The 19,816-nt window shown below is 50.4% G+C and overlaps 11 non-coding genes and 1 pseudogene across 11 annotated transcripts; 9 read left to right on the top strand and 3 right to left on the bottom strand.

The window, feature by feature from the left end:
- The first annotated feature begins 1,809 nt into the window (after positions 1-1,809).
- Positions 1,810-1,981, top strand: LOC137986869 (U2 spliceosomal RNA; annotated as a pseudogene).
- A 194-nt stretch (positions 1,982-2,175) lies between these two features.
- Positions 2,176-2,339, top strand: LOC137986906 (U1 spliceosomal RNA). The gene has a single exon (XR_011120115.1). It is a non-coding gene; the product is annotated as a U1 spliceosomal RNA (small nuclear RNA).
- A 975-nt stretch (positions 2,340-3,314) lies between these two features.
- On the bottom strand, positions 3,315-3,433 carry LOC137986888 (5S ribosomal RNA). The gene has a single exon (XR_011120099.1). It is a non-coding gene; the product is annotated as a 5S ribosomal RNA (ribosomal RNA).
- Positions 3,434-3,701: 268 nt separating this feature from the next.
- On the top strand, positions 3,702-3,893 carry LOC137986925 (U2 spliceosomal RNA). Its single transcript, XR_011120132.1, has one exon. It is a non-coding gene; the product is annotated as a U2 spliceosomal RNA (small nuclear RNA).
- A 5,638-nt stretch (positions 3,894-9,531) lies between these two features.
- LOC137986880 (U2 spliceosomal RNA) lies at positions 9,532-9,722 on the top strand. The gene has a single exon (XR_011120092.1). It is a non-coding gene; the product is annotated as a U2 spliceosomal RNA (small nuclear RNA).
- Positions 9,723-9,916: 194 nt separating this feature from the next.
- LOC137986905 (U1 spliceosomal RNA) lies at positions 9,917-10,080 on the top strand. The gene has a single exon (XR_011120114.1). It is a non-coding gene; the product is annotated as a U1 spliceosomal RNA (small nuclear RNA).
- Positions 10,081-11,057: 977 nt separating this feature from the next.
- LOC137986887 (5S ribosomal RNA) lies at positions 11,058-11,176 on the bottom strand. The gene has a single exon (XR_011120098.1). It is a non-coding gene; the product is annotated as a 5S ribosomal RNA (ribosomal RNA).
- Positions 11,177-11,444: 268 nt separating this feature from the next.
- On the top strand, positions 11,445-11,636 carry LOC137986924 (U2 spliceosomal RNA). The gene has a single exon (XR_011120131.1). It is a non-coding gene; the product is annotated as a U2 spliceosomal RNA (small nuclear RNA).
- Positions 11,637-17,274: 5,638 nt separating this feature from the next.
- Positions 17,275-17,465, top strand: LOC137986879 (U2 spliceosomal RNA). The gene has a single exon (XR_011120091.1). It is a non-coding gene; the product is annotated as a U2 spliceosomal RNA (small nuclear RNA).
- A 194-nt stretch (positions 17,466-17,659) lies between these two features.
- On the top strand, positions 17,660-17,823 carry LOC137986904 (U1 spliceosomal RNA). The gene has a single exon (XR_011120113.1). It is a non-coding gene; the product is annotated as a U1 spliceosomal RNA (small nuclear RNA).
- Positions 17,824-18,799: 976 nt separating this feature from the next.
- Positions 18,800-18,918, bottom strand: LOC137986886 (5S ribosomal RNA). The gene has a single exon (XR_011120097.1). It is a non-coding gene; the product is annotated as a 5S ribosomal RNA (ribosomal RNA).
- A 268-nt stretch (positions 18,919-19,186) lies between these two features.
- LOC137986923 (U2 spliceosomal RNA) lies at positions 19,187-19,378 on the top strand. The gene has a single exon (XR_011120130.1). It is a non-coding gene; the product is annotated as a U2 spliceosomal RNA (small nuclear RNA).
- The last annotated feature ends 438 nt before the right edge of the window (positions 19,379-19,816 follow it).

Below are 19,816 nucleotides of genomic sequence, written 5' to 3'. Positions count from 1 at the left end.
CCGTTCTCTCCTTAGACCAGGAAAAGGCCTTTGATAGAGTGGGATTGGTCATTTATGTGTGCTACTCTGTCGAGGATGGGTTTTGGCCCATCTTTTGTCCGTTGGGTTGTTCTGTTCTATTCTGCTGTCCAAAGCTCTGTAGTTGTTAATGGTTATCTGTCTCGGTTTTTTCCTTTGTCTCGTGGCGTGCGTCAGGGCTGTCCTTTGTCTCCATTATTATATGTTCTAGTTTCTGAAGTGCTTGCTGTTAACATTCGTGCCAATCCACGTATCATTGGTCTTTCTGTCCCCGGGGCCCCGCGGGCCCTGTCTCCGATCTCGCAGTACGCCGATGACACCTCTCTCATCGTCACGTCTGATATTGCCATTGCTGCTATTTTTGAAGTTTATGCTCTTTTTGAAAGGGGTTCTGGTGCTAAGCTTAATCAGTCCAAATCCAAGGGATTGTGGCTCGGTTCGTGGTCTGGCAGGACTGACCCCCCTGTCACCCTGGACTGGACCTCGGCCAAGATCAAAGTGCTGGGCGTCTTTATTGGGCCTGGGAATTTGGAGGAAGTGAACTGGCGTCCTAGGATTGATGCCGTGGAGAATGTGCTGGCTTCTTGGAGGCAACGCTCCCTGTCCTACGGCGGGAGAGCTCTCGTCATCAACGCCTTGTCCCTTTCTAGGGTTTGGTACATTGCCTCCCTAATTCATGTCCCCCCTTGGGTTTCTTCCGAGCTTTGTAAATTGGTTTTTGGGTTTTTTTGGAAGGGCAAACGCGATCTGGTTTCTCGTGCTGTTGTTGTTCAGCCTACATCTGCTGGTGGTTTTTCTGTCATTGATCTTCGTCTTAAAGTTTCTGCGCTCCTTGTCCAGTGGGTTCGGCGTTTCACTGTTTCTCCGAGTAGTTGGGTCCATTTCTTTTCCTTTTGGTGTGATTCTCGTTTTGGTGTCCCTGCTCTTGATGTTCTGTCCCGTCCTGAGGCCTTTTCCTCCAAGTCCCTTCCCCCTTTTTACTCTGCTCTTCTGTCTGCTTGGCGTTTGGCTGGTGGTTCCTTTTCCCGTCGGCGTTCCTCCCTTGTCATTGCGTCTTTGTCTCCTCATCATGTTGCTGCTGTTTCCTCTATCTCTGCAAATTCTGTTTATTTGTTTTTTTGCTGTCTGAGGATCGTCCGATTCCCATTGTGTTGACAAGTTTTTCCCTTTGTATGGCTCACTCTACTGGCCTTCGACCTGGTCCCAATTGTTCTTCTTCAATCTTGACCGCCCAGTGATCGATCTCAACTGGAAGGTCGCCCATGGCGTGTTGTACACTGCCGATCGCCTTGTCGGTTTTGGGTACTCGGTCGACCCTTCTTGCTTTTGCCGTCTTGCCTCTGAATGTCCTTCTCACTTGTTTTTCTCCTGCCCTCTTGCTCATAGTGTGCTTTCATGGTTACAGTCTCTATTGTTTGGTTTTTCGTCTTCGTCCCCCTCTTTGGTTTGCCGTCACGTGCTGTTTGGTTTTGACCCGGCTGAGATCCGTCAAGTTCCTCGTGTTTTCATGTACATCCTAGGTGTCTGTAAGTATTTTATCTGGCTCGCTCGGAATGACTTTCGTTTCCGTAATGTGCCGCCTGGTGCCCTCGATGTCATCGCAAAGGTCCGCTCTCGTGTCAAGTTCAATCTACCTCTCCTTTTTAAGCGTTTTAAGTCCCCCCCGTCGTCTACGTTATTTTCATCGTCAGTGGGGTGCGTCTGGCATTATCGGCTCTGTTTGCAATGGTCGTTTTTCTCTGTCCCAGTTTTAGTCCTGTTATCGTCCCGGGCTGTTGCTTGTTTCACGGCGTACCTACCTTTGTAGGATGAGTCTTTCTGGCTGGCGACCTTGTCGGGCTGCTCATCGAGCAGCTCATATATTAAACTGATTTTTGGAACTGGGCCGTGGAAAAGAGGCTTGCCTCGTCCCGGCCACGGGTTGCCTCGGTATAGCACTACCTCCGAGCGTGGCCCACTTCCCTCTGGGGAAGAAATAATCAAGTGAAAGCAGAACAAATGACCAAGCAACCAACCTTCACATTCTCTTCTCTTTTCTAGGTAGCATAGCAGCGAGTGGACAGCACGACACGACAGGACGAGGAGCACGTGACCCCCATTACCACATGGTATGCGCAGACAAGTTGCGTTTTGCGGTTCCGGAGAGGTTGAAAAGGCATACTTACCTGACGCGGGAGGCACTGTGATCAGGGAGGCAGTCCTCTCAAGGTGAGGCTCTTTCATTGCACTTCGATTGGGTTGACCCTTGCGATTACCCCAAATGTGGGTAACTCGAGCGTATAATTTCTGGTAGTGGGGACCTGCGTTCGCGCTAGTCCCCGCACCAAACCCCGGTGGCAAAGTTGGCTAATGGGAAGGTTTGTTGGTAACGTTTCAGGCAGGGCAGGGAAGGAGATGCGGTGGCGGTGTAAGGACTAAGGAAGGTGAGTTGTATTTGTGAATTCCACTGCTGAAATTGTAGGTGAATGTTCCGTACTTGGTGCACTGCAAAACTGTGATTTTATTTCTTTCATTCTTGGCCGTAGAGAGAGCGAGAGGACGTGTTTATTTCAGCCGCATCGATTTCCATCGATAGACGAGTGAGACAAGAAAATGCCAGCGGGTCGAGCTCTTATCCTCGTGCATCGTTTCGAAAACGTAAGTGGATGTGTGTTTGTACTGCTCCATCGCGATAGATTTCTTTTGCGTTGTGTTATGTTGCGTTCTGGAGAGCCCGTTTTGCATTGAGTAACTGAGGACCCGCCAGATCAGTTGGCGTTACATTTCTGTGGCCAACACTTTGTGGTTTCTCTATGTTATCAGTTAATTGGATTGTTATCATAAAAAGTAAATCTTTCATGGTCAGGATAGTGTCTTATCGGCCCTTTGAATACGTACTGTCCGTGTTGAGCAGGGAACAGTAAGACTTTGAAGTGCGCTACGTCACGTAAGTCACGTTTTCGCAGGATCAATGTTGTAGTGTTGTAGCCTTCGTTGTATGCATATCATCCGGGCTAGGTTAACTTCCATCTAATGCATAACAGTGCATGCATTTTTTACTTGTCGTATCCTGTTCTTTGCTCACACGAAAAGATACGTTTCATGTCATAAACGTTGGATTGATAAGATCTCGCGCGCACGCGCTCCCTTGGGAATACAAGTTCCACTTTCTCGTGTGAACTATTTTGTTTTTGTTGTATGTCTCATCTTTGACATATCGTTGGCATGTTGTGTTCAAAAAACCTGGTTTGGAATGTTCTTTCATTAAAGGAAACTGAGATTTTTGAGATAATCAAGTGTACAGAAGGAAAAAGGGAAGCCTACAACACGGGGTATTCCCAGGCGGTCTCCCATCCAAGTACTAACCCCGCCCGACAGGGCTTAACTTCGGTGATCGGACGAGAACCGGTGTTTTCCCTGTGGTATGGTCGTAGACAAGTAATTCGCCGTGAAAATTAACTTTGTTATAAGGGAAAATAAAAACGAGGTCAGAGCAAGCACAATGTGCATTTGTCCTCTTGCCGTCAACGCAAGTGCCATGCAATGCTGGTCCTGCTGCCCACTGTACAAGGGCGATCGTTGTGTGCGCCTCGCTTTCAGGTTGGCTTTGGGCATTCCTTCCTTGGCACGGATTGTAATCGGACCACCATATCTCGTGGCCATGAGACTGGGAGCACCTTGTCCGCTGTGAGCATTTACGGGCATCGGCTTCTCGGCCTTTTGGCTAAGATCAAGTGTAGTATCTGTTCTTATCAGCTTAATATCTGATACGCTGCTCATCGAGCAGCTCATATATTAAACTGATTTTTGGAACTGGGCCGTGGAAAAGAGGCTTGCCTCGTCCCGGCCACGGGTTGCCTCGGTATAGCACTACCTCCGAGCGTGGCCCACTTCCCTCTGGGGAAGAAATAATCAAGTGAAAGCAGAACAAATGACCAAGCAACCAACCTTCACATTTCTCTTCTCTTTTCTAGGTAGCATAGCAGCGAGTGGACAGCACGACACGACAGGACGAGGAGCACGTGACCCCCATTACCACATGGTATGCGCAGACAAGTTGCGTTTTTGCGGTTCCGGAGAGGTTGAAAAGGCATACTTACCTGACGCGGGTTTTTATTATCTGCCAGGTTCGTGCCTTTCCTTGTGGTACGCGTAAGTTCCGTATTGGAATTGGAGTGTGGGGACAAGCGTTTTTGGGATTTGTGGTAAGATTTTTGATTCCTGAGTTTTACTGGTGACCCTCCTGGGGACTTATGCTTGGCGTCCTGCCATAACCCAGGGTAGCCAGTCTTTCTGTTCCCTTCCTGGGAGCTTTGCTTTCCGGGGGGACTGTTTTTTCTCTTTTTCCCTTTTCATCATGCCTCTTGCGGCCTTTAAGAGGACAGTAGTCCTCGACCTTTCCGATGTTCCAACCTCTGTTCCCAGGGCGGAACTTGTTACAGCCATCAAGGGAAAGTTCACCCCCTTTGTGATTGACAGTATTCAGTTTGTTCCCGTAAAACTGGTTCAGATTACTTTCGCTGACCCAAAATGTAAAAATATTGTTGAAGGTTATGATTTTGTCACTTTAGCTGGTGCTAAGTGCAAAGTCATGTATGCTGGGCCTCGAGCTCAAAATGTTATGTTGTATCACTATCCCTTTGAGGAGAGTGATGATCGCCTCCGGCCCTACTTTTCCTCGTACGGGAAGGTGGAGACGATAAGGCACCAGCATTACCCGGGTGACCCTGCAATCTGCACTGGAGCCCGTATCATCAAAATGGTTCGTTCTGGCCGGATCCCTCGTAATCTGGACATTGCTGGATATAAATGTAAGGTGTGGTATGTGGGTCAGCCGGCCGAATGTGATATCTGTCGTGGGGAACACCTCACCAAAAACTGTGACTTGCGCGGGAAGTGCCGCAGGTGTCGGGAGCCTGGTCACATGGCCAGGGATTGCCCAACCCCCCCAATGCCTGGGGGAACCCACCATCTTCGCCTGCGACCCCCGCCCATCCGTCCGCTTCACTTGTTGTTGGTGCCACTCCCCCGGAGTCGCTGCCTCCCCTCCTGGATGTCAGTTCTGGTCCTGAGGACCTTCCCACTTCTCCTGCAAGCTCTGACCATGAGGACTCTGGGGACGAGGGGGTAACCCTTCGTCCTCCTGCCCCCACGCAACCTGGTATTTCAAGTTGGGGTTCCCACACCGACCTCAGGGACAATGAGTTATCCCCCCTGGTACTCCACCCATGGCCTCTCCTGCCACCAGTAAATGTTAAGGAGGGTGCGGCCCTCCCTAAAACGGTAATGGTGGGTCCTCGACGCGCGTGCAGGTGGCTGCCTCCCCCGCCGCTGCGTCTGATGGTTTGGCTGCGCCACAGAGTAATACAATGTTAACACTAGTAGTAACGTAGTTGGTGTAATGGACAATACTACTATAGTTAATGGAAAAGAAATGGAAATGGATAATAGTAATAATGTAGTTACTGGAAAAGAAATGACAAATAATGCTGTAGTTAATGGAAAAGAAATGGAAATGGATAATAGTAATAATGGAAAAGAAATGGATACGAATGATAATGAACTAGTTAATGAGACTGAATACAGTCAAAGTATATTTAGTGACGATGACCCTTTAACGGGCATCAATGTAACCCCTGTAAATACCCCACAGGTTCTATCTCTGTCTCCCGTAATGGTTAACGAGGTCGAGCTGACTGATTCACCAGTCACTAAGCGTGGACTTTCGGATGTTGAGGCTTCCTCTGATGATCAGGTCAAGTCTAAGAAGAAAGCGAAGAAACCTCTTCCTGGTTCTGCGGTCCCCGGCCGCTCGAAGTCTGGAAAGGGCAGGGAGTCTGGGAGGGCTGTTCATTCTGGCCTTCCCTCCTTGGCTCCCCCTGCCCCGGTTCGGAGCCGTCGCTCCTAGTTGTGCTGTCTCTCTCTTTCTTCTCAGTTATGGCTCTCTCTATCCTCTCCTTAAACACCAATGGTCTCAGGGACTCGTCCAAGCGCGCTGGTGTTCTGCACTGGTTACGTTCCTTTCCTCAGGTCCCTGACATTGTCTGCCTACAAGAGGGCCCACTGCTCTTCAGACAGTGAATGTCAGTCTGGTTTCGTTCATCTGGTTTTAATGCAGTTGCTTCTGTTGGCTCTGCACACTCTTGTGGTTGCATCATTTTATTCCGCCCCACGGTCACCCTTACGAGCTCTTGGTGTGACACCGCTGGGCGTGTTGTTTTTTGCCACTTTACCCATTCTGGGCACCCGTTTCGTATCTGCTGTCTCTACGCCCCCAATCGCAACCCAGCCCGTGACGACTTCCTGGACGACGTCTCGTCTTGGGTTGATCCCACCTATCCGACCTTCCTTGCCGGGGACTTTAACACTGTGTTCGACCGCGCCCTCGATCGTCGGGGCTCCAATGTCTCTGACACTTCCCGCGAAAGTACTGCTACCTTAAAACGTCTTTTTGACTCCTGCTGTTGTCTGGACATTTGGAGGCACCTGCATCCTTCCGATTCTGCCTTCTCTTGGACTCGCTCAGACGGCCTTATGGCCTCCCGTATTGATCTCATTGGTGCCCCGTACTCCTGTTACCATCAGTCTTGACTTGCGATATTATTCCTTGTCCGTTTTCGGATCACTGTGGTGTGGTGCTTTCTTGTAGTGTCCCAGACATTGCTGCTCCTGGGACAGTTTCTGGAAGCTCAACATTTCTGTCCTCAATGATGAGGACTATATCCAGCATATCACTAATTTTTGGTCCGTTTGGAGGCAGTCCATGCTGTCCTTCCCGTCACTAGCTAAGTGGTGGGATAAGGGCAAGAGCCAAATCAAAGGCCTCACAATTAAATATTGCGCTGAGCGCTCGAAAGAAAACATCGCAGTGTCGAGACCTCCTTGGCCGACTAGCTGGGCATCTTAAGAACCGTGTTGATGCCGGTTTCACCTCCTGTGTTGAGCCGTACCATTCTACCCTGTCTGCCCTTGCTGCCCTAGACCTCGAGGCAGCTCGGGGAGCCCAAGTCCGTGCTCGGGCCAATGGGTTGAGGAAGGTGAAACCTCCTCGGCCTTTTTCTTCCGTCTGGAAAAGAAGCGTGCCGCCGACCGACTTATTTCAGCACTTCGATGCGATGATGGCACAGTGGTCTCGAGTTCAAAGGACCTATGCCAGGCTTTTGCTTCCTTTTATTCTAACTTGTTTAGTGCCGAGCCTACTGACGGGGACGTGGCTCTTTCCCTGCTCGACGCCCTCACCTCCACCTTGTCCGCCGACCAGGCTCAACAGTGTGATGGTCCTCTCCAGTCGGAGGAGTGTTATACTGCTTTATGTGGGATGGCTCGAGGCAAGACCCCGGGCTTGGATGGCCTCCCTATGGAGTTTTATGTCAAATTCTGGCCGGTGCTCGGACAGGACCTCGTGCTCGTCCTGAACTCATGTTATGAGGCTGGCACTCTCAGCCTCTCTCAGCGTCGAGGCATCATTTCTCTCATCTTTAAGACGGGTGACCGGCTGAACCCTCGTAACTGGCGGCCAATTTCCCTCCTTAGTGTGGACTACAAGCTCGCTGCCCGCGTCATCGCTGGGCGTCTCCTGAAGGTTATTCATGCCGTGGTGGCTGAGGATCAAACCTGTGGTGTCCCCGGTCGTTATATTGGTGAGAACGTCGCTTATCTCCGAGACATGGTCCATTACGCCACGCAATCCGGGTCTCCTTGTGCCATCCTCTCGCTCGACCAAGAAAAAGCGTTTGATCGCGTTGATTGGTCCTTTCTGCATGCCACCCTCTGCAGAATGGGTTTCCAAACCTCCTTTCTGCGCTGGATCCGCCTTTTCTATAATGCTGTTCAGAGTGCTGTCATTGTTAACGGTCATGTCTCAAACTTTTTCAGTCTCACACGGGGGGTGCGTCAAGGCTGCCCCCTCGCACCTTTGCTGTATGTTATGGTCGCTGAGGTCTTGGCCGCCAATATTCGAGCAAATCCCGCCATTACTGGACCTTTGCTGCCTGGACTGCCCTCACCGCTCTCTCCAATTTCCCAGTACGCGGATGACACATCGCTCATCTTGTCCTCCGATGCCTCCATTAGGGCTGTTTTTGACACCTACACAAGGTATGAGCTTGGTTCTGGATCCAAGCTCAACCTGACAAAGTCTCGCGGCTTGTGGCTGGGGTCTTGGGCTGGCCGAACTGACCCCCCTGTCCCTCTCGACTGGACATCTTCTAAGCTTAAAATCCTCGGAGTCTTCATTGGCCCGCATGACATTGATGAACTAATTGGCGGCCTCGGATAGAGGCTGTGGAACGCGTCCTCTCCTCCTGGCGTCAGCGCTCCTTGTCTTTTCATGGCAAGGCTTTGGTCATCAATTGCCTGGCCCTCGCCAGGGTTTGGTATGTGGCATCCCTGGTCCACATGCCCCCCTGGGTACTTAAAGAACTTAACTCCCTTGTTTTCTCATTCTTCTGGAAAACCAAGCGGGAGCTCGTTGCACGTGCTGTGGTCGTTCAGCCCACATCGCTGGGAGGTTTCTCGGTGGTGGACATTAAGCTCAAGGTTTGGTCGCTTCTGGGTCAGTGGGTCAAACGGTCTACTTTGTCCTCGTCAAGCTGGTCCTCCTTTGTGTCGTACTGGTTTCAATCGTGTTTTGCTGCCTCCTCTCTTGATGTTTTCTCCCGTCCCGCTGCCTTCGACAGGTCCCTGTTACCGCCATTTTACTCCTCTTTGCTTTTGGCCTGGGAGTCGCTTGGTGGCTCTTTTTCCCCCTCCCGGGGAACTTTGGTTTTCGCATCCTCTGACCCTCACGTTGTCGCCTCCGTGGCTTTTTTTCTCTGCCAAAGTCGGTTACCAGTTTCTTTTATCCTGTTCCTCTGTCACACCGCACTGTGTAGTTAAGTTCTTTCCCTCCTTTGGGGACCTTTACTGGTATGATACGTGGCGCCAGTTCCACTTCTTTGATTTTGACCGCTTTGTTGTTGATTTCTCCTGGAAGGTAGCTCATGGTGTGATTTACACTGCTGAGCGTCTTCTCTCTTTTGGTTTATCTGTCTCCTCCGCTTGTTTTTGTGGTCCTGTCGTCGAGTCACTGTCGCATTTGCTCTTTGTGTGTCCCCTTGCTCAAAGTGTTGTTGGTTGGCTACAGTCCCTCCTTTTTCATTTCTCGCCTATGTGTCCTGTGCTTGAGCGTCGCCATTTACTTTTTGGTTTCAATTCCACTGAGCTTCACGCAGTGCCCAAAGTCTTCAGTTACCTGTTGTGTGCCTGTAAGTTTCACATCTGGCTGGCCCGCAATGACTACCGCTTTCGTTCTGTCAACCTGGGGCCCTCGCCGTCATTGAGGGAGCAAAGGCCCGTGTCAAGTTCCACCTCCCCTTGCTCTTCAAGCGTTTTTCAACCCGGAGACGTCGACGTTATTTTGCCCGCCAGTGGGGGGCGGATGGAGTCATCGCCTCTATGTTTCCAACAAGCTCGTTTTTCGCTTCGGGCCACCTGCTTAATTCACCCTCTGTACCACCTGATTTGCTTAGTTTTATTTCGCCTCTGTCGCCTAATACTGGTGACCAATGCCTCAGGCGTTGGATGAGTCTGTCGACTGGTGACCTTTGGTCTGCCATTCACGCTGCTCATCGAGCAGCTCATATATTAAACTGATTTTTGGAACTGGGCCGTGGAAAAGAGGCTTGCCTCGTCCCGGCCACGGGTTGCCTCGGTATAGCACTACCTCCGAGCGTGGCCCACTTCCCTCTGGGGAAGAAATAATCAAGTGAAAGCAGAACAAATGACCAAGCAACCAACCTTCACATTCTCTTCTCTTTTCTAGGTAGCATAGCAGCGAGTGGACAGCACGACACGACAGGACGAGGAGCACGTGACCCCCATTACCACATGGTATGCGCAGACAAGTTGCGTTTTGCGGTTCCGGAGAGGTTGAAAAGGCATACTTACCTGACGCGGGAGGCACTGTGATCAGGGAGGCAGTCCTCTCAAGGTGAGGCTCTTTCATTGCACTTCGATTGGGTTGACCCTTGCGATTACCCCAAATGTGGGTAACTCGAGCGTATAATTTCTGGTAGTGGGGACCTGCGTTCGCGCTAGTCCCCGCACCAAACCCCGGTGGCAAAGTTGGCTAATGGGAAGGTTTGTTGGTAACGTTTCAGGCAGGGCAGGGAAGGAGATGCGGTGGCGGTGTAAGGACTAAGGAAGGTGAGTTGTATTTGTGAATTCCACTGCTGAAATTGTAGGTGAATGTTCCGTACTTGGTGCACTGCAAAACTGTGATTTTATTTCTTTCATTCTTGGCCGTAGAGAGAGCGAGAGGACGTGTTTATTTCAGCCGCATCGATTTCCATCGATAGACGAGTGAGACAAGAAAATGCCAGCGGGTCGAGCTCTTATCCTCGTGCATCGTTTCGAAACGTAAGTGGATGTGTGTTTGTACTGCTCCATCGCGATAGATTTCTTTTGCGTTGTGTTATGTTGCGTTCTGGAGAGCCCGTTTTGCATTGAGTAACTGAGGACCCGCCAGATCAGTTGGCGTTACATTTCTGTGGCCAACACTTTGTGGTTTCTCTATGTTATCAGTTAATTGGATTGTTATCATAAAAAGTAAATCTTTCATGGTCAGGATAGTGTCTTATCGGCCCTTTGAATACGTACTGTCCGTTGTTGAGAAGGGAACCAGTAAGACTTTGAAGTGCGCTACGTCACGTAAGTCACGTTTTCGCAGGATCAATGTTGTAGTGTTGTAGCCTTCGTTGTATGCATATCATCCGGGCTAGGTTAACTTCCATCTAATGCATAACAGTGCATGCATTTTTTACTTGTCGTATCCTGTTCTTTGCTCACACGAAAAGATACGTTTCATGTCATAAACGTTGGATTGATAAGATCTCGCGCGCACGCGCTCCCTTGGGAATACAAGTTCCACTTTCTCGTGTGAACTATTTTGTTTTTGTTGTATGTCTCATCTTTGACATATCGTTGGCATGTTGTGTTCAAAAAACCTGGTTTGGAATGTTCTTTCATTAAAGGAAACTGAGATTTTTTGAGATAATCAAGTGTACAGAAGGAAAAAGGGAAGCCTACAACACGGGGTATTCCCAGGCGGTCTCCCATCCAAGTACTAACCCCGCCCGACAGGGCTTAACTTCGGTGATCGGACGAGAACCGGTGTTTTCCCTGTGGTATGGTCGTAGACAAGTAATTCGCCGTGAAAATTAACTTTGTTATAAGGGAAAATAAAAACGAGGTCAGAGCAAGCACAATGTGCATTTGTCCTCTTGCCGTCAACGCAAGTGCCATGCAATGCTGGTCCTGCTGCCCACTGTACAAGGGCGATCGTTGTGTGCGCCTCGCTTTCAGGTTGGCTTTGGGCATTCCTTCCTTGGCACGGATTGTAATCGGACCACCATATCTCGTGGCCATGAGACTGGGAGCACCTTGTCCGCTGTGAGCATTTACGGGCATCGGCTTCTCGGCCTTTTGGCTAAGATCAAGTGTAGTATCTGTTCTTATCAGCTTAATATCTGATACGCTGCTCATCGAGCAGCTCATATATTAAACTGATTTTTGGAACTGGGCCGTGGAAAAGAGGCTTGCCTCGTCCCGGCCACGGGTTGCCTCGGTATAGCACTACCTCCGAGCGTGGCCCACTTCCCTCTGGGGAAGAAATAATCAAGTGAAAGCAGAACAAATGACCAAGCAACCAACCTTCACATTTCTCTTCTCTTTTCTAGGTAGCATAGCAGCGAGTGGACAGCACGACACGACAGGACGAGGAGCACGTGACCCCCATTACCACATGGTATGCGCAGACAAGTTGCGTTTTTGCGGTTCCGGAGAGGTTGAAAAGGCATACTTACCTGACGCGGGTTTTTATTATCTGCCAGGTTCGTGCCTTTCCTTGTGGTACGCGTAAGTTCCGTATTGGAATTGGAGTGTGGGGACAAGCGTTTTTGGGATTTGTGGTAAGATTTTTGATTCCTGAGTTTTACTGGTGACCCTCCTGGGGACTTATGCTTGGCGTCCTGCCATAACCCAGGGTAGCCAGTCTTTCTGTTCCCTTCCTGGGAGCTTTGCTTTCCGGGGGGACTGTTTTTTCTCTTTTTCCCTTTTCATCATGCCTCTTGCGGCCTTTAAGAGGACAGTAGTCCTCGACCTTTCCGATGTTCCAACCTCTGTTCCCAGGGCGGAACTTGTTACAGCCATCAAGGGAAAGTTCACCCCCTTTGTGATTGACAGTATTCAGTTTGTTCCCGTAAAACTGGTTCAGATTACTTTCGCTGACCCAAAATGTAAAAATATTGTTGAAGGTTATGATTTTGTCACTTTAGCTGGTGCTAAGTGCAAAGTCATGTATGCTGGGCCTCGAGCTCAAAATGTTATGTTGTATCACTATCCCTTTGAGGAGAGTGATGATCGCCTCCGGCCCTACTTTTCCTCGTACGGGAAGGTGGAGACGATAAGGCACCAGCATTACCCGGGTGACCCTGCAATCTGCACTGGAGCCCGTATCATCAAAATGGTTCGTTCTGGCCGGATCCCTCGTAATCTGGACATTGCTGGATATAAATGTAAGGTGTGGTATGTGGGTCAGCCGGCCGAATGTGATATCTGTCGTGGGGAACACCTCACCAAAAACTGTGACTTGCGCGGGAAGTGCCGCAGGTGTCGGGAGCCTGGTCACATGGCCAGGGATTGCCCAACCCCCCCAATGCCTGGGGGAACCCACCATCTTCGCCTGCGACCCCCGCCCATCCGTCCGCTTCACTTGTTGTTGGTGCCACTCCCCCGGAGTCGCTGCCTCCCCTCCTGGATGTCAGTTCTGGTCCTGAGGACCTTCCCACTTCTCCTGCAAGCTCTGACCATGAGGACTCTGGGGACGAGGGGGTAACCCTTCGTCCTCCTGCCCCCACGCAACCTGGTATTTCAAGTTGGGGTTCCCACACCGACCTCAGGGACAATGAGTTATCCCCCCTGGTACTCCACCCATGGCCTCTCCTGCCACCAGTAAATGTTAAGGAGGGTGCGGCCCTCCCTAAAACGGTAATGGTGGGTCCTCGACGCGCGTGCAGGTGGCTGCCTCCCCCGCCGCTGCGTCTGATGGTTTGGCTGCGCCACAGAGTAATACAATGTTAACACTAGTAGTAACGTAGTTGGTGTAATGGACAATACTACTATAGTTAATGGAAAAGAAATGGAAATGGATAATAGTAATAATGTAGTTACTGGAAAAGAAATGACAAATAATGCTGTAGTTAATGGAAAAGAAATGGAAATGGATAATAGTAATAATGGAAAAGAAATGGATACGAATGATAATGAACTAGTTAATGAGACTGAATACAGTCAAAGTATATTTAGTGACGATGACCCTTTAACGGGCATCAATGTAACCCCTGTAAATACCCCACAGGTTCTATCTCTGTCTCCCGTAATGGTTAACGAGGTCGAGCTGACTGATTCACCAGTCACTAAGCGTGGACTTTCGGATGTTGAGGCTTCCTCTGATGATCAGGTCAAGTCTAAGAAGAAAGCGAAGAAACCTCTTCCTGGTTCTGCGGTCCCCGGCCGCTCGAAGTCTGGAAAGGGCAGGGAGTCTGGGAGGGCTGTTCATTCTGGCCTTCCCTCCTTGGCTCCCCCTGCCCCGGTTCGGAGCCGTCGCTCCTAGTTGTGCTGTCTCTCTCTTTCTTCTCAGTTATGGCTCTCTCTATCCTCTCCTTAAACACCAATGGTCTCAGGGACTCGTCCAAGCGCGCTGGTGTTCTGCACTGGTTACGTTCCTTTCCTCAGGTCCCTGACATTGTCTGCCTACAAGAGGGCCCACTGCTCTTCAGACAGTGAATGTCAGTCTGGTTTCGTTCATCTGGTTTTAATGCAGTTGCTTCTGTTGGCTCTGCACACTCTTGTGGTTGCATCATTTTATTCCGCCCCACGGTCACCCTTACGAGCTCTTGGTGTGACACCGCTGGGCGTGTTGTTTTTTGCCACTTTACCCATTCTGGGCACCCGTTTCGTATCTGCTGTCTCTACGCCCCCAATCGCAACCCAGCCCGTGACGACTTCCTGGACGACGTCTCGTCTTGGGTTGATCCCACCTATCCGACCTTCCTTGCCGGGGACTTTAACACTGTGTTCGACCGCGCCCTCGATCGTCGGGGCTCCAATGTCTCTGACACTTCCCGCGAAAGTACTGCTACCTTAAAACGTCTTTTTGACTCCTGCTGTTGTCTGGACATTTGGAGGCACCTGCATCCTTCCGATTCTGCCTTCTCTTGGACTCGCTCAGACGGCCTTATGGCCTCCCGTATTGATCTCATTGGTGCCCCGTACTCCTGTTACCATCAGTCTTGACTTGCGATATTATTCCTTGTCCGTTTTCGGATCACTGTGGTGTGGTGCTTTCTTGTAGTGTCCCAGACATTGCTGCTCCTGGGACAGTTTCTGGAAGCTCAACATTTCTGTCCTCAATGATGAGGACTATATCCAGCATATCACTAATTTTTGGTCCGTTTGGAGGCAGTCCATGCTGTCCTTCCCGTCACTAGCTAAGTGGTGGGATAAGGGCAAGAGCCAAATCAAAGGCCTCACAATTAAATATTGCGCTGAGCGCTCGAAAGAAAACATCGCAGTGTCGAGACCTCCTTGGCCGACTAGCTGGGCATCTTAAGAACCGTGTTGATGCCGGTTTCACCTCCTGTGTTGAGCCGTACCATTCTACCCTGTCTGCCCTTGCTGCCCTAGACCTCGAGGCAGCTCGGGGAGCCCAAGTCCGTGCTCGGGCCAATGGGTTGAGGAAGGTGAAACCTCCTCGGCCTTTTTCTTCCGTCTGGAAAAGAAGCGTGCCGCCGACCGACTTATTTCAGCACTTCGATGCGATGATGGCACAGTGGTCTCGAGTTCAAAGGACCTATGCCAGGCTTTTGCTTCCTTTTATTCTAACTTGTTTAGTGCCGAGCCTACTGACGGGGACGTGGCTCTTTCCCTGCTCGACGCCCTCACCTCCACCTTGTCCGCCGACCAGGCTCAACAGTGTGATGGTCCTCTCCAGTCGGAGGAGTGTTATACTGCTTTATGTGGGATGGCTCGAGGCAAGACCCCGGGCTTGGATGGCCTCCCTATGGAGTTTTATGTCAAATTCTGGCCGGTGCTCGGACAGGACCTCGTGCTCGTCCTGAACTCATGTTATGAGGCTGGCACTCTCAGCCTCTCTCAGCGTCGAGGCATCATTTCTCTCATCTTTAAGACGGGTGACCGGCTGAACCCTCGTAACTGGCGGCCAATTTCCCTCCTTAGTGTGGACTACAAGCTCGCTGCCCGCGTCATCGCTGGGCGTCTCCTGAAGGTTATTCATGCCGTGGTGGCTGAGGATCAAACCTGTGGTGTCCCCGGTCGTTATATTGGTGAGAACGTCGCTTATCTCCGAGACATGGTCCATTACGCCACGCAATCCGGGTCTCCTTGTGCCATCCTCTCGCTCGACCAAGAAAAAGCGTTTGATCGCGTTGATTGGTCCTTTCTGCATGCCACCCTCTGCAGAATGGGTTTCCAAACCTCCTTTCTGCGCTGGATCCGCCTTTTCTATAATGCTGTTCAGAGTGCTGTCATTGTTAACGGTCATGTCTCAAACTTTTTCAGTCTCACACGGGGGGTGCGTCAAGGCTGCCCCCTCGCACCTTTGCTGTATGTTATGGTCGCTGAGGTCTTGGCCGCCAATATTCGAGCAAATCCCGCCATTACTGGACCTTTGCTGCCTGGACTGCCCTCACCGCTCTCTCCAATTTCCCAGTACGCGGATGACACATCGCTCATCTTGTCCTCCGATGCCTCCATTAGGGCTGTTTTTGACACCTACACAAGGTATGAGCTTGGTTCTGGATCCAAGCTCAACCTGACAAAGTCTCGCGGCTTGTGGCTGGGGTCTTGGGCTGGCCGAACTGACCCCCCTGTCCCTCTCGACTGGACATCTTCTAAGCTTAAAATCCTCGGAGTCTTCATTGGCCCGCATGACATTGATGAACTAATTGGCGGCCTCGGATAGAGGCTGTGGAACGCGTCCTCTCCTCCTGGCGTCAGCGCTCCTTGTCTTTTCATGGCAAGGCTTTGGTCATCAATTGCCTGGCCCTCGCCAGGGTTTGGTATGTGGCATCCCTGGTCCACATGCCCCCCTGGGTACTTAAAGAACTTAACTCCCTTGTTTTCTCATTCTTCTGGAAAACCAAGCGGGAGCTCGTTGCACGTGCTGTGGTCGTTCAGCCCACATCGCTGGGAGGTTTCTCGGTGGTGGACATTAAGCTCAAGGTTTGGTCGCTTCTGGGTCAGTGGGTCAAACGGTCTACTTTGTCCTCGTCAAGCTGGTCCTCCTTTGTGTCGTACTGGTTTCAATCGTGTTTTGCTGCCTCCTCTCTTGATGTTTTCTCCCGTCCCGCTGCCTTCGACAGGTCCCTGTTACCGCCATTTTACTCCTCTTTGCTTTTGGCCTGGGAGTCGCTTGGTGGCTCTTTTTCCCCCTCCCGGGGAACTTTGGTTTTCGCATCCTCTGACCCTCACGTTGTCGCCTCCGTGGCTTTTTTTCTCTGCCAAAGTCGGTTACCAGTTTCTTTTATCCTGTTCCTCTGTCACACCGCACTGTGTAGTTAAGTTCTTTCCCTCCTTTGGGGACCTTTACTGGTATGATACGTGGCGCCAGTTCCACTTCTTTGATTTTGACCGCTTTGTTGTTGATTTCTCCTGGAAGGTAGCTCATGGTGTGATTTACACTGCTGAGCGTCTTCTCTCTTTTGGTTTATCTGTCTCCTCCGCTTGTTTTTGTGGTCCTGTCGTCGAGTCACTGTCGCATTTGCTCTTTGTGTGTCCCCTTGCTCAAAGTGTTGTTGGTTGGCTACAGTCCCTCCTTTTTCATTTCTCGCCTATGTGTCCTGTGCTTGAGCGTCGCCATTTACTTTTTGGTTTCAATTCCACTGAGCTTCACGCAGTGCCCAAAGTCTTCAGTTACCTGTTGTGTGCCTGTAAGTTTCACATCTGGCTGGCCCGCAATGACTACCGCTTTCGTTCTGTCAACCTGGGGCCCTCGCCGTCATTGAGGGAGCAAAGGCCCGTGTCAAGTTCCACCTCCCCTTGCTCTTCAAGCGTTTTTCAACCCGGAGACGTCGACGTTATTTTGCCCGCCAGTGGGGGGCGGATGGAGTCATCGCCTCTATGTTTCCAACAAGCTCGTTTTTCGCTTCGGGCCACCTGCTTAATTCACCCTCTGTACCACCTGATTTGCTTAGTTTTATTTCGCCTCTGTCGCCTAATACTGGTGACCAATGCCTCAGGCGTTGGATGAGTCTGTCGACTGGTGACCTTTGGTCTGCCATTCACGCTGCTCATCGAGCAGCTCATATATTAAACTGATTTTTGGAACTGGGCCGTGGAAAAGAGGCTTGCCTCGTCCCGGCCACGGGTTGCCTCGGTATAGCACTACCTCCGAGCGTGGCCCACTTCCCTCTGGGGAAGAAATAATCAAGTGAAAGCAGAACAAATGACCAAGCAACCAACCTTCACATTCTCTTCTCTTTTCTAGGTAGCATAGCAGCGAGTGGACAGCACGACACGACAGGACGAGGAGCACGTGACCCCCATTACCACATGGTATGCGCAGACAAGTTGCGTTTTGCGGTTCCGGAGAGGTTGAAAAGGCATACTTACCTGACGCGGGAGGCACTGTGATCAGGGAGGCAGTCCTCTCAAGGTGAGGCTCTTTCATTGCACTTCGATTGGGTTGACCCTTGCGATTACCCCAAATGTGGGTAACTCGAGCGTATAATTTCTGGTAGTGGGGACCTGCGTTCGCGCTAGTCCCCGCACCAAACCCCGGTGGCAAAGTTGGCTAATGGGAAGGTTTGTTGGTAACGTTTCAGGCAGGGCAGGGAAGGAGATGCGGTGGCGGTGTAAGGACTAAGGAAGGTGAGTTGTATTTGTGAATTCCACTGCTGAAATTGTAGGTGAATGTTCCGTACTTGGTGCACTGCAAAACTGTGATTTTATTTCTTTCATTCTTGGCCGTAGAGAGAGCGAGAGGACGTGTTTATTTCAGCCGCATCGATTTCCATCGATAGACGAGTGAGACAAGAAAATGCCAGCGGGTCGAGCTCTTATCCTCGTGCATCGTTTCGAAAACGTAAGTGGATGTGTGTTTGTACTGCTCCATCGCGATAGATTTCTTTTGCGTTGTGTTATGTTGCGTTCTGGAGAGCCCGTTTTGCATTGAGTAACTGAGGACCCGCCAGATCAGTTGGCGTTACATTTCTGTGGCCAACACTTTGTGGTTTCTCTATGTTATCAGTTAATTGGATTGTTATCATAAAAAGTAAATCTTTCATGGTCAGGATAGTGTCTTATCGGCCCTTTGAATACGTACTGTCCGTGTTGAGCAGGGAACAGTAAGACTTTGAAGTGCGCTACGTCACGTAAGTCACGTTTTCGCAGGATCAATGTTGTAGTGTTGTAGCCTTCGTTGTATGCATATCATCCGGGCTAGGTTAACTTCCATCTAATGCATAACAGTGCATGCATTTTTTACTTGTCGTATCCTGTTCTTTGCTCACACGAAAAGATACGTTTCATGTCATAAACGTTGGATTGATAAGATCTCGCGCGCACGCGCTCCCTTGGGAATACAAGTTCCACTTTCTCGTGTGAACTATTTTGTTTTTGTTGTATGTCTCATCTTTGACATATCGTTGGCATGTTGTGTTCAAAAAACCTGGTTTGGAATGTTCTTTCATTAAAGGAAACTGAGATTTTTTGAGATAATCAAGTGTACAGAAGGAAAAAGGGAAGCCTACAACACGGGGTATTCCCAGGCGGTCTCCCATCCAAGTACTAACCCCGCCCGACAGGGCTTAACTTCGGTGATCGGACGAGAACCGGTGTTTTCCCTGTGGTATGGTCGTAGACAAGTAATTCGCCGTGAAAATTAACTTTGTTATAAGGGAAAATAAAAACGAGGTCAGAGCAAGCACAATGTGCATTTGTCCTCTTGCCGTCAACGCAAGTGCCATGCAATGCTGGTCCTGCTGCCCACTGTACAAGGGCGATCGTTGTGTGCGCCTCGCTTTCAGGTTGGCTTTGGGCATTCCTTCCTTGGCACGGATTGTAATCGGACCACCATATCTCGTGGCCATGAGACTGGGAGCACCTTGTCCGCTGTGAGCATTTACGGGCATCGGCTTCTCGGCCTTTTGGCTAAGATCAAGTGTAGTATCTGTTCTTATCAGCTTAATATCTGATACGCTGCTCATCGAGCAGCTCATATATTAAACTGATTTTTGGAACTGGGCCGTGGAAAAGAGGCTTGCCTCGTCCCGGCCACGGGTTGCCTCGGTATAGCACTACCTCCGAGCGTGGCCCACTTCCCTCTGGGGAAGAAATAATCAAGTGAAAGCAGAACAAATGACCAAGCAACCAACCTTCACATTTCTCTTCTCTTTTCTAGGTAGCATAGCAGCGAGTGGACAGCACGACACGACAGGACGAGGAGCACGTGACCCCCATTACCACATGGTATGCGCAGACAAGTTGCGTTTTTGCGGTTCCGGAGAGGTTGAAAAGGCATACTTACCTGACGCGGGTTTTTATTATCTGCCAGGTTCGTGCCTTTCCTTGTGGTACGCGTAAGTTCCGTATTGGAATTGGAGTGTGGGGACAAGCGTTTTTGGGATTTGTGGTAAGATTTTTGATTCCTGAGTTTTACTGGTGACCCTCCTGGGGACTTATGCTTGGCGTCCTGCCATAACCCAGGGTAGCCAGTCTTTCTGTTCCCTTCCTGGGAGCTTTGCTTTCCGGGGGGACTGTT

Source organism: Montipora foliosa, unplaced genomic scaffold, assembly GCF_036669935.1.
Source record: "Montipora foliosa isolate CH-2021 unplaced genomic scaffold, ASM3666993v2 scaffold_292, whole genome shotgun sequence".
NCBI lineage: Eukaryota > Metazoa > Cnidaria > Anthozoa > Scleractinia > Acroporidae > Montipora > Montipora foliosa.
Note: the sequence above shows the minus strand (reverse complement) of the source record. Positions and strands in the feature narration are given on the sequence as shown.